Raw genomic sequence first — 10986 nt, forward strand, 5'->3', positions numbered from 1 at the left:
CCCATCTTTTTTACATCAAACTGACTTAGGAAAGAATCCAGCCCAATTGTCTTATAGAATGTGAACTCTAAGTTCATCACCAAAGATAACAAAATAAACCACTTTCTTAATGTGTCAGATTGTTTCTTTATGGTGTTAACTTATTCTCCTGTCCCATGTATTTCCAAACTGGAAATGAGGTCTAGAAGTTTCATTAGATTCAAGTTACACAAGGAACTATTCTTAATTGCCTGCAGGGATAGCTACCATCTTTACGGTAGCTGTTCCCATGGTGATAAGTTCTTACTGCTTCCTTTGACAGATGTTAATGTTCGCGTGTCAAATCTCACATTCTTGAGAGCTATAGTGTCCACCCACGCACCTTTACCTGAAGTCCAGCTACTTCTGCAACAGCCATGTTCTTCTGGACTCGGTAATAGCAATTCAGCAACCCCTCACCTCAGCCCTCCTGACTGGTGGAAGAAAGCCCCTGCAGGACCCTCTCTGGAAGAAAGGTCAGTTAGCTCACCTAAGGGGTCTTCAGAGCCCGGCTGGCTCATTCGACTCTACATTTCCATTGTGGTACTGCCCAAGGAGGATTCCTGTTCAGGTAGCGATGCTGGCTCTGCAGCAGGAAGTGCCTACAAACCATCCCCCATGGGACTGGAGGCCTTACAGGTAGGAGGTTTCATTTCCTCATGTCTGAAGTGGAAGAAACTATTCTTCCTTCAGAGTGCCCGTGAGGAGCGGGCAGGTAAAACTAAGCCATGTGTCAATTGTGTTTGCGGGAGTCGTATTTTAGGTATGGGTGGTCTATTGTTTTTGTTGTTTTGTTTTGGGGAGGTGTTCCTTGGTTGCAAAATAGCAGATTCATTCCTCTTTGTTCTTTGATTGCAAATTATTTTAGTCACTTCAGGTATTACATGACAGGTGGATGTAATAGATGGTAGAAGAATTCTGAGTGAAATTGTACAGTTAATTTTTGATTTTTTTCAACTTAAATGTTTAATTCTTTATAAGCTTCTCCTTGGTCTTGTACCTGCTTAGAGCAACAAAATAATTGTTCCTTCAAAGAAAGAAAACAATCCTCGATAAAAGAGTTTACTTTTTCTATACAAATGTGATCTGAGACTAGGCCTGGTCCTGGGGTCTGCTGCTAATTAACTGGACAACGTGAAACATATCCTTTAACCTTGTCAGTCTTAGTATCTCTAGCGGTAAAATTCAATTAATACCTAACTTAAAGAATAGTTCCAAGACTTAAATGAGATTACATTAATGAAAAGCAATCATATGCTAAAGCACCATAAAACTATGATACAGTTAATTGATGTTAGTCATGAAATAAAGATTATGGTTCTTAATTTCATTCGACAGATTTCAGCCCCTGTTAAATATAAGCGATTTCTGAAATATTATCACACTTTTCTGGATATTGCAGCCTTGCACTCAGGTCTTAGAGGGTTAATTCCATGCTCTCTCTGCAGGTATTGGCTCTTCTGGCAAGGGGCTACTTTTCAATGACTCAAGCCTACTTGATGGAGCTTGGAGGGGTGATTTGCAAGTGCATGGGGGAAGCAGATCCATCCATTCAGCTTCATGGAGCAAAGGTAATTTTCATCAAAACCACAACGCTTTTTCCTTCTCGTCACTTTATATCCCTCCTTTTCTTCCCTTTATATTCTTCTGCCACATGTCCTTCAATTCTGAGATTTCTTAAAGAGATTTCAGGTGAGGAAGACTATACATTCTTCTGTTTTCAGCTCTTACATGTAAACCCCAAGAATTGATTCGGTAACAAATGAGTAAGATATAGCTGTTGATTTCAGTCCTTGAAAGAATGCCTCTGTTAAGAGTGACTGAAAAAAGGAAGAAAATGAGTTGTAAATTATGTTTCCCCTTGACTTGAGGTGATCTCCAAACTAAAGTGCAGTTGTCTGTTAGTCCTAATACTCTGCTTTGGTAATTCTTTTTTCTTGGCAGCTTCTGGAAGAACTCGGCACAGGCTTAATACAGCAGTATCAACCGGATTCTACTGTAGCACCTGATCAGAGAGTATCAGTCTTCTTGGTAAATAAATGTCAATTCATAGTTTTCTTTTATTGGTGCTTCAGTTGCAGTTTTATTTTGAAGTTCAGTGGTAAGTGGAATAGATGATATGGTGTCTTCCAGTGTCAAAAATTGTGTTTTATAATCCAGGAAAACATGAAACTAGTATAAATGGGTTTTATTTTACATTTCAGTTTATTTGCAATTTAGTATGCGGTAGGCTTATGTAACCAGCAATAGTAAAACTAATATTTCTTTTGCATAAAACCTAGTCTGGTTATTCAGCCTGCCCAAGAGACAAAGAGCCAGAAATTTTGTATCCAAAGCCATGGGATCAAATTTAGGGAACATGATTGTATTAGTCCATTTTATGTTGCTATAAAGGAATACCTGAGGCTGGGCAATTTATAAAGAAAAGACATTTATCTGGCTCACAGTTCTGCAGGCTATACAAAAAGCATGATGCCAGCATCTACCTCTGATGAAGCCCCAGGAAGCTTTTAATCCTGGTGGAAGGCAAAGGGGGAGCAGGCATGTCATATGGCAAGAGAGTAAGCAAGAGGGAGATGCCAGGCTCTTTTAAACAACCAGCTGTCATAGAGGGAGAGCTCACTCATTTCCACAAGGACAGCACCAAGCCATTCAAGAGGGATCCGCCCCCATGACCCAAACACTTCCTGTTAGACCCACCTCCAGTGTTGGAGGTCACATTTCAGCATGAGGTTTGGAGGAGGCACACATCCAAACCATATCATTCTGCCCCTGGCCCCCGCAAATCTCATGTTCCTCTCATTGCAAAATAGTCATCTCTTCCCAATAGTTCCCCAAAGTCTTAACTCTTTCCAGCATCAACTCAAAAGTCCAACATCTCAGCTGCGAATCAAGGCAAGTTCCTTCCACCTGTGAGCCTGTAAGATCCAAAACAAGTTATTGATTTTTAAGATACAGTGGTGTACAGGCATTGGGTAGACATTCCCATTCCAACAGGGAGAAAGCAGCCAAAAGAAAGGGGCAACAAGCCCCACACAAATCCGAAACCCAGCAGGACAGACACTAAACCTTAAAGCTCCACAACAGTCCTTTGACTCCATGTCCCGCATCCAGTGCGCACTGGTGCAAGGGGTGGGCCTCCAAGTCTTCTGGCAGCCTTGCCCTTGTGGCTTTGCTGGGTGTAGGCCGTGACCATTCCCAGAGTTCCACTGGGCAGTGCTCAGTTGGATACGCTGTTTGGGGGCTCCAACCCCATATCTCTCTTTGGCACTGCCCTAGTAGAAGCTCTCAGTGGGGGCTCTGTCCCTGTGGCAGGCTCCTGCGTGGGCACCCAGGCTTAGGGAATCCTCTGAAATCTAGGTAGAAGCTCCCAAGCCTTCTTCACATTTGCATTCTGTGCATCTGCAGGCTTAACACCACATGGAGACCGCTAAGGCTGACAGCTTGTACCCACTAAACAGAAAACCAAGCAGTATCTGGGGCCCTGTGAGCCAAGGCTGGGGATGCTGGGAGCAGTGTCTCAAGGCTATGCAGAGCAGTGGGGCCCTGGGCCTGGCCCCCAAAACCACTTTCCTTCTAGACCTCTGGGTGTGTGATGGCAGGGGTTGCCTCAAAGATTTCTAAAATGCCCTTAAGGCTGTTTTCCCATAGTCTTGGCTATTAGCACCTGGCTCCCTTTTAGTCATGCTAATCTGTCTAGCAGGTAGTTGCTGGGAGCTTGGATTCCTCCTCCAGTACAGGGCCAGGGTGCAAATTTTCCACATTTTTATGCTGTTAACCTTTTAATGGTAAGTTCCAACTCTAAGTCATTCCTTTGCTCCTACATCGGACTATAGGTTGTGAGAAGCTGCCACATCACCTGTTGAATGATGCTTCGAATTTCTTTCACCAGATACCCTAAGTCATTACTCTTTAAGTTCAACCTTATGCAGATCCCCAGGACATGGGCATAATGCCGCCAAGTTGTTTGCTAAGGTGTCACACAGGTGGCCTTTCCTCCAGTTCTCCCAACTTTTTTATTTCTATCTGAGGCCCCCTCAGCCTGGCTTTCACTCTCCATATTTCTATCAGCACTTTGGTCACAACCATTTAATCAGTCTCTGAGAAGTTCTAAACTTTCCTTTGTCTTCCTATCTTCTGAGCCTTCCAAACTCTTTCAACCTCTGCCCAGTACCAAGTTCCAAAAGTTGCTTCCACATTTTTAGGTATCTTTGTACCAACAACCCATTCCTTGGTACCAATTTTCTGTATTAGTCTCTTTTCTGCTGTGTAAAGAAATACCTCAGACTGGACAATTTATTTTTCAAAGAGGTTTGTCTGGCTCACAGTTCTGCAGGCTATAGAAGAAGCATGGCGCCAGCATCTACTTCTGGTGAGGCCTCCAGAAGCTTCCAGTCACGGTGGAAGGCGAAAGGGGAGCAGGCATGTCACATGGCGAGAGAGGAGGCAAGAGGGAGATGCCAGGCTCTTTTAAACAATTAGCTCTCGTTTGAATATCAGAGTAAGAACTCACTTATTACCACAGGGATAGCACCAAGCCATTCAGTAGAGATCTGCCCACATCACCCAAAAACCTTCCTCTAGGCCCACCTCCAACATGGAAGGTCACATGTCAACATGAGATTTAGAGGGGACGCACATCCAAACCATACCAGCCACTTAATGGATATGTGGTTATAGGCATGATTTCCTAGTTGTAAAAAGGAATAATAAACCATAACTCCTCAGTCACAAGGCTGTTGACAAATCGAATGACATGTAAAGATGCTAACACATAGGAGGTAAATCTGGTACCCGTGTCCTCCCCGCCCCCCACCAGCCCCACCCTGGTTCTATTAAACTCCTATGATTTCAGGTTGTTTCTGCTACCCCCACACTGTGCCAGTTCCAAAGATGGATGAAGGGCATGTGATCACATGGTGGCAGTCATGTGAAAAATAACAAAGTATGTGAAAACACAGATTCGTTGTCCAACACATATAGTATTTGTCTTAGTCTGTTTGAGCTGCTGTCATAAAATACCATAAATTGGGTGTCTTCTAAACAACAGAAATGTATTTCTCATAGTTGTGGAGGCTGGAATTAAGATCAAGTCACTGACAGACAGATTTGGTGCCTCAAGGAGGGCTCACTCTCTGGCTCACAGGTGGCACCATGTGAGCCGTGTCCTCATGTGATGGAAGGGGCAAGGCAGCTCTCTGGCGCCTCAGTCATAAGGGCACTCATCTCTTTCATGAGGGCTCTGTTCCCATGACCTGATCTTCTCCCCAAAGCCCCAACTCCTGATACCATCACCCTGGGAGTGAAGATTTCAATATAGGAATTTTGAGGGAGCATAAACTTTCAGAATACTGCTATTCAGAATAGCGGTCTTCAGACTGCTCTTTTTCTTTAGTCCTCAGTGACATTTGCATCCATTCTTATTTCCATAAATGAGCTTCTATAAAGACGGCAACTTTAATAAAGGTTGAACGTGATGAGCTGCTGTGTGTGTCTTGCATAAAGTGGGTGCTCAGATAATCATGGAATCTGAATTGAACCTGCTCTTTACCAGGGTAGCCTCAAGGTCGCAGTGGTATTCAACTCTTGAATATGGTCTCAGACACAGATATTTCACATCTTTTATAGAAGCCTTTGGCTCGTAGTTATTTCATTCTCATTTTTCCCTTGTCAACCTTCTCATTGCAGAATGACAGGCCGATCCTGTGCATCACTCACAGTGCTGCTCGGACTGAATGACAGCAGGAATCGCTTAGTGAAAGCTGCAACCTCATGGGCCCTGGGAGCCTATGTGCTTTTTCCCTGTCTCAGACAGGTCAGAGTGAGCCTGTTTAGCTCTTCTGTGCTCCTTTATTGTCCATGACACCCCTAGTTTGTGGATATAGAGCTCCTGCATTGGACAGTAAAGGAAACTAAATTGCTTTGTAATATGATTTCCTTAATTGCTACTAAAATATGGTCATGGGCCAGGCATGCTGGCTCATGCCTGTAATCCCAGCACTTTGGGAGGCCAAGGCAGGTGGATTGCTTGAGCTCAGGGGTTTGAGACCAGCCTGGGCAACTTGGCGAAACCCCGTCTCTACAAAAAATAAAAAGATTAGCCAGGCATGGTGGTATGCGCCTGTAGTCCCAGCTACTTGAGAGGCTGAGATGGGAGGCTCACTTGAGCCTGGGAGGTGAAGGTTGTAGTGAGCAGAGATCACACCACTGCACTCCAGCCTGGGTGGCAGAGCCAGACACACACACACACACACACACAGATACACACTCTCTCTCTCTATATATATATAGTTATACATAAATATAGTTCTATATATGTAACTACAGACATTACCATATATATATCATATATATAAATGAACTGAGGCATTACCATATATATATATGGTATTTATTTTTAATTTTTAATTTTCAATTGCTTAGCACACTCCCTGGGACCTTAGGCGCCCAATAAATGCTTAAATGAATGAATGATATAATAAAAATGAAATGGGACATTACCAGGTGGTAGTCATCATTTAGAAAGCTGACATAGTTTTTATTCAAAAAGACATAATGTCCTCTTTCACTCTTACTTGTGACGTTTATCTCACTGAGAGGTGTGTGGTACATGGGATGTGTTTTGGAAATAAATGCATTTCTTTTTCAGAACATTACTTCCTGAGATGGAAATCAACCAAGCACAGAGTTCACAGATAACTGTCCCAGGCCAGGTTATATATTCGATGTTCATAAGGGCAAAATCCATAGGCTTCTCGGGTGTCCATGGCACATACCAAAATCATAGGAGCTTCCCCTGGGATTTTTTTGAGTGTCCAAATTGTAAAATATAAGAAGAACAGTAAATTGATTGAGTAGATGAATTTTTATTTCCAAATAGAAATTTGCGTGAAGGCTTATAGCTCTATCTGAAAATAAGTTTGAGAATTTCAAAGGTAGCATCTTGACCTGCTAAAGTAACGGCAGTGTTTTGTTTTGTCTTATAGGATGTCATATTTGTTGCAGACACAGCAAATGCAATATTGATGTCACTTGAAGACAAGTCTCTGAATGTTCGAACCAAAGCAGCCTGGTCCCTGGGCAACCTGACAGACACGCTGATTGTCAACATGTAGGTGACTCACCTTGCTTTCCCCAGCTGACTTCTGAGACTGAGGACCCAAGAGAATGTCCTCGATTCCCACCATGAAATAATCAACAGTAGTTCCTGCTTATTATCCCGCTTCCTGCTTTATATATAAATAAATAAATAAATAAATATATATATATATAATATATATATATTCTTTCAGAAAATAAAATAAGCTGTTCTTAATATATATTAGGAATATATTAGACATATATGTATTAAAAATACTGTATACCTATATAAGTAATGTGTCCACATTATAGAAAACATAAAAGCAAAACCTTAGTAATGGTTACTGTACTTTTGAAATGCATTTTAAAAAATTTCTTAAAGTGGCATATTCACAGGCTAAAAAAAAGCCAAACAGTACAAAGCAGCATTCGGTGTGCAGCCTGTCTTCTACCCTGACACCTTAGTTCCCTCCCCAGAGGTAGCTGGTTGTTCATGTGCAAGTGTCCTGCTTTTCGTCACTTCACCATATAAGCGACATGTAACGTGTGTAAGCATTCTCTTTTATTATTGCCTTGTTAGAAATCCTTATTTATGATTACATAATTATCACTGTGTGATAATTAACCATTTTTCTATTACTGAACATCTGTTTTAGGCTTTAGGCTTGTAGTCTTTTATATTCAGTGAATATTTTTGTGCATGAAATCTGCATTTTGAAATTTTTTTTTGGAGACATTCCTAGGTGGGGAACTATTGGGTCAAAATATATATACTGTAAGTTTCTTGATACAATCTAAGCAGATCTGTTCAACTGTTTCCCTAAACTTTTATGCTTATACTAAGTGAATATGTTTCTATATGTATATATTTAAGTGATTTACCTTTTAACATGTGTTGCCTGCTTTGGGTGGAACAGGGAAACACCAGACCCAAGTTTTCAGGAAGAGTTCTCTGGTCTCCTGCTCTTGAAAATGTTGCGATCAGCTATAGAAGCATCCAAGGATAAAGACAAGGTAGACTCACGACAAAACCCAGTATCTCCCAAACAGATCCTTAATGTATTCTAGCTGCAGTGTGGTAGTTTAGTGTGGTTTGATGCTCCTCAGACTATCCCACCAAATGTACTCCTGTTCAAAGGAGACTGAGGGTGTGCTCAGCGTATAAACGGCCTATTCCACACATGTATGGTTTCTTTACTGTCTCCTGCCTCCCGAAAACTATCAGTGCCCATTGTAATACTACATAACATATTCAGGTTCCTTTTATTTATTTATTTATTTATTTATTTATTTTTTGAGAGGGAGTCTCGCGCTGTCGCCCGGGCTGGAGTGTAGTGGCCGGATCTCAGCTCACTGCAAGCTCTGCCTCCCGGGTTTATGCCATTCTCCTGCCTCAGCCTCCCGAGTAGCTGGGACTACAGGCGCCCGCCACCTCGCCCGGCTAGTTTTTTTTTTTTTTGTATTTTTTAGTAGAGACGGGGTTTCACTGCGTTAGCCAGGATGGTCTCGATCTCCTGACCTCGTGATCCACCCGTCTCGGCCTCCCAAAGTGCTGGGATTACAGGCTTGAGCCACCGCGCCCGGCCTCAGGTTCCTTTTAAATTAACTTTTTTTTATTTCCCCCCCCAAAAAAAATTTTAAGTAGAATTGACAAGTCAGAAAAATGAGTAGCTCTTGGCTTTGAATATTACCTGTTAAACTAATCAGTTTAAAAAGCACAGGTCTGGGCTTTAGGTCAGACATACATGGATTCAAGCCCTGGCTTGCCCTTTAGTAGCTGGGTGACTTTGGTATATTATGTAACTTCTCTGAAGGTCAGGTCCTTATCTGTAACATGGAAGTTCTATACCCCACCGGATATGAAGATGCCTTATGTTAAAGCACCGAGCACCGTACCTGACCCGTACCATGTGCTCACTTTAATACTACTTCTGAAAATCTGGTAATCACCCAGGAAGCCCTGCCTCAGAGTAATTCAGTCAGAAACTCTGAGGTTAGGGCCTGCAAATTGGTTTTAAAACAAAAGGAAAAACCTCCCCAAATGATTCTGGTGGGCTGCAGAGGTTGAGACTCTAGTGTAGTAGAAAAGTATTGGACTGGAATGATGGAACCTAGCTTCTCCTCATCATGTTGCTACCAACCAGCCTTGTCCTGTTGTCCCCGGACCTTATACTCCATCTCAGTAAAACAAGGAAGATGGACCTCTCTGAGGTCCTCTCTAGCACTAAATAAAATAAATAAATAAATAATCAGAGAGAGGAGTTTTGTAGAACCTCACCTTTCTGATGGCTCAGGATGTTAACCAGAGCAGACCTTGTGAGTTCCAAGGACTTGCTTTAAGAAGTCGAGGACCTCCTGGGTTTTTTTAAGCTGAAATTAGACTTTTGAAAACATCTCTTTGGCAAAACACATTTCTAAAGCGTTTACATTTTTTTCTAGGTAAAGAGCAATGCAGTCCGGGCCCTTGGAAATTTGCTTCATTTTCTGCAACCCTCTCATATAGAAAAACCCACATTTGCAGAAATAATTGAGGAGTCTATCCAGGCCCTAATTTCTACTGTTCTAACAGAAGCTGCCATGAAAGTCTGATGGAATGCTTGTTATGCAATGGGAAATGTATTTACAAATCCTGCCCTTCCATTAGGTAAGAAAGTTTCCCTTCACTCCCTGGTGGAAAGCCTCCTGGACAATACACACCAATCTACATTGTTGTTAAAGACGTTTGTCACATGTCATTTATCACAGTATGAGGAAAAAATGGAGACACACTGAAAACAAGTTTAGGAGAACATTGAAATACATCATTACCTATACAATGAGATTTATAATGGAATATTTTGTTGCCATTTAAAATTACTTACAATAATTTAATAATCTGGAAAAATACTTCTGATGTTAAACAAATGAAAGCAGTATTAAATCATTTCTACAGAATGACCTCAATTGATGGGTAGAAAAAAGACTGAAAGGAAACTGGACCAATTATTAACAGTGATTGCCTCTGGTTGAGTAGGATTTTTTCTGTTTTCATTTTCTCAGTTGTCTACAATAAGCATATATTGTTTCAATGGTCAAGAAAAAAGGAAGGAAACAAAACTGGAATGAGAGGGGATATAAACTGGAAATCCCCTGTGAGCTGTGTACAGAAGTGGATGCCATTAATAAATGTAAGGAGGGCATCTGTCTCTAAGTAGCGGCATGCCATGCCCCTTGATATGTCATTCAGGACCAGTAGCTGCTTAGGTGTGTGGATCGGAGCCTCCAAACCTTGCTCACTTTGAATGCCAGTGTTCGCTTTATTGCGTCTCTCTCTCTCTCTCAGAAGATTTGAGACCTAAGGATGTGTTCCTGGAGAGGAGCTCATGCATCAAGTTAGGGAAGTCTGGCTCTGCTCCCCTTTATCGCCTAGAGCATCCAGGCCGAGCAGTCAGCTGGGAGCAGGTGGAGAAGTAGTCTCCTGGCTTCTTCCACTGAGAAGTCACCTAAGGGTGACCTTTGGGGTTGGAGCTCATTGAGGTGGATGTCCGCCTTCTGGAGAGCCAAGAAGTCCTTGAAACGAGGGCACCTCAGTGGTGGTTGGCTCCTACCTGCCTTCCTGTATGGCCCTTGCCCTTAGCCTACTAGAGAGAGAAGTCGACCTGCATGACTTGGAGGGAAAGGGAAGCTCCAAAGAGGCAGGAAGTTTGAGAACTAGAAAGCATCCAATAGCAGAGCTATCAAGAGCCACATAAGAAAAGGGAGCCAGAAACTGATAAAGAACTCTGACGGGTCAAATTGTGAGTGTCTTGTAGGTCTAGCAGTGGCCCATTGTCAATGGCAGTGGCAAACACCAAATGGAAAGGGCCTGCTTGCCTGTCTTCGGAGGCAACAGAGAAGCCGGGGAGGGCT

General features: G+C 42.4%; 1 pseudogene; it reads left to right on the top strand.

Moving 5' to 3' along the window:
* Nucleotides 1-5707: 5707 nt before the first annotated feature.
* Nucleotides 5708-10551, top strand: LOC139359285 (HEAT repeat-containing protein 6-like; annotated as a pseudogene).
* The last annotated feature ends 435 nt before the right edge of the window (nucleotides 10552-10986 follow it).

Source organism: Macaca nemestrina, chromosome 17 (assembly GCF_043159975.1).
Source record: "Macaca nemestrina isolate mMacNem1 chromosome 17, mMacNem.hap1, whole genome shotgun sequence".
NCBI lineage: Eukaryota > Metazoa > Chordata > Mammalia > Primates > Cercopithecidae > Macaca > Macaca nemestrina.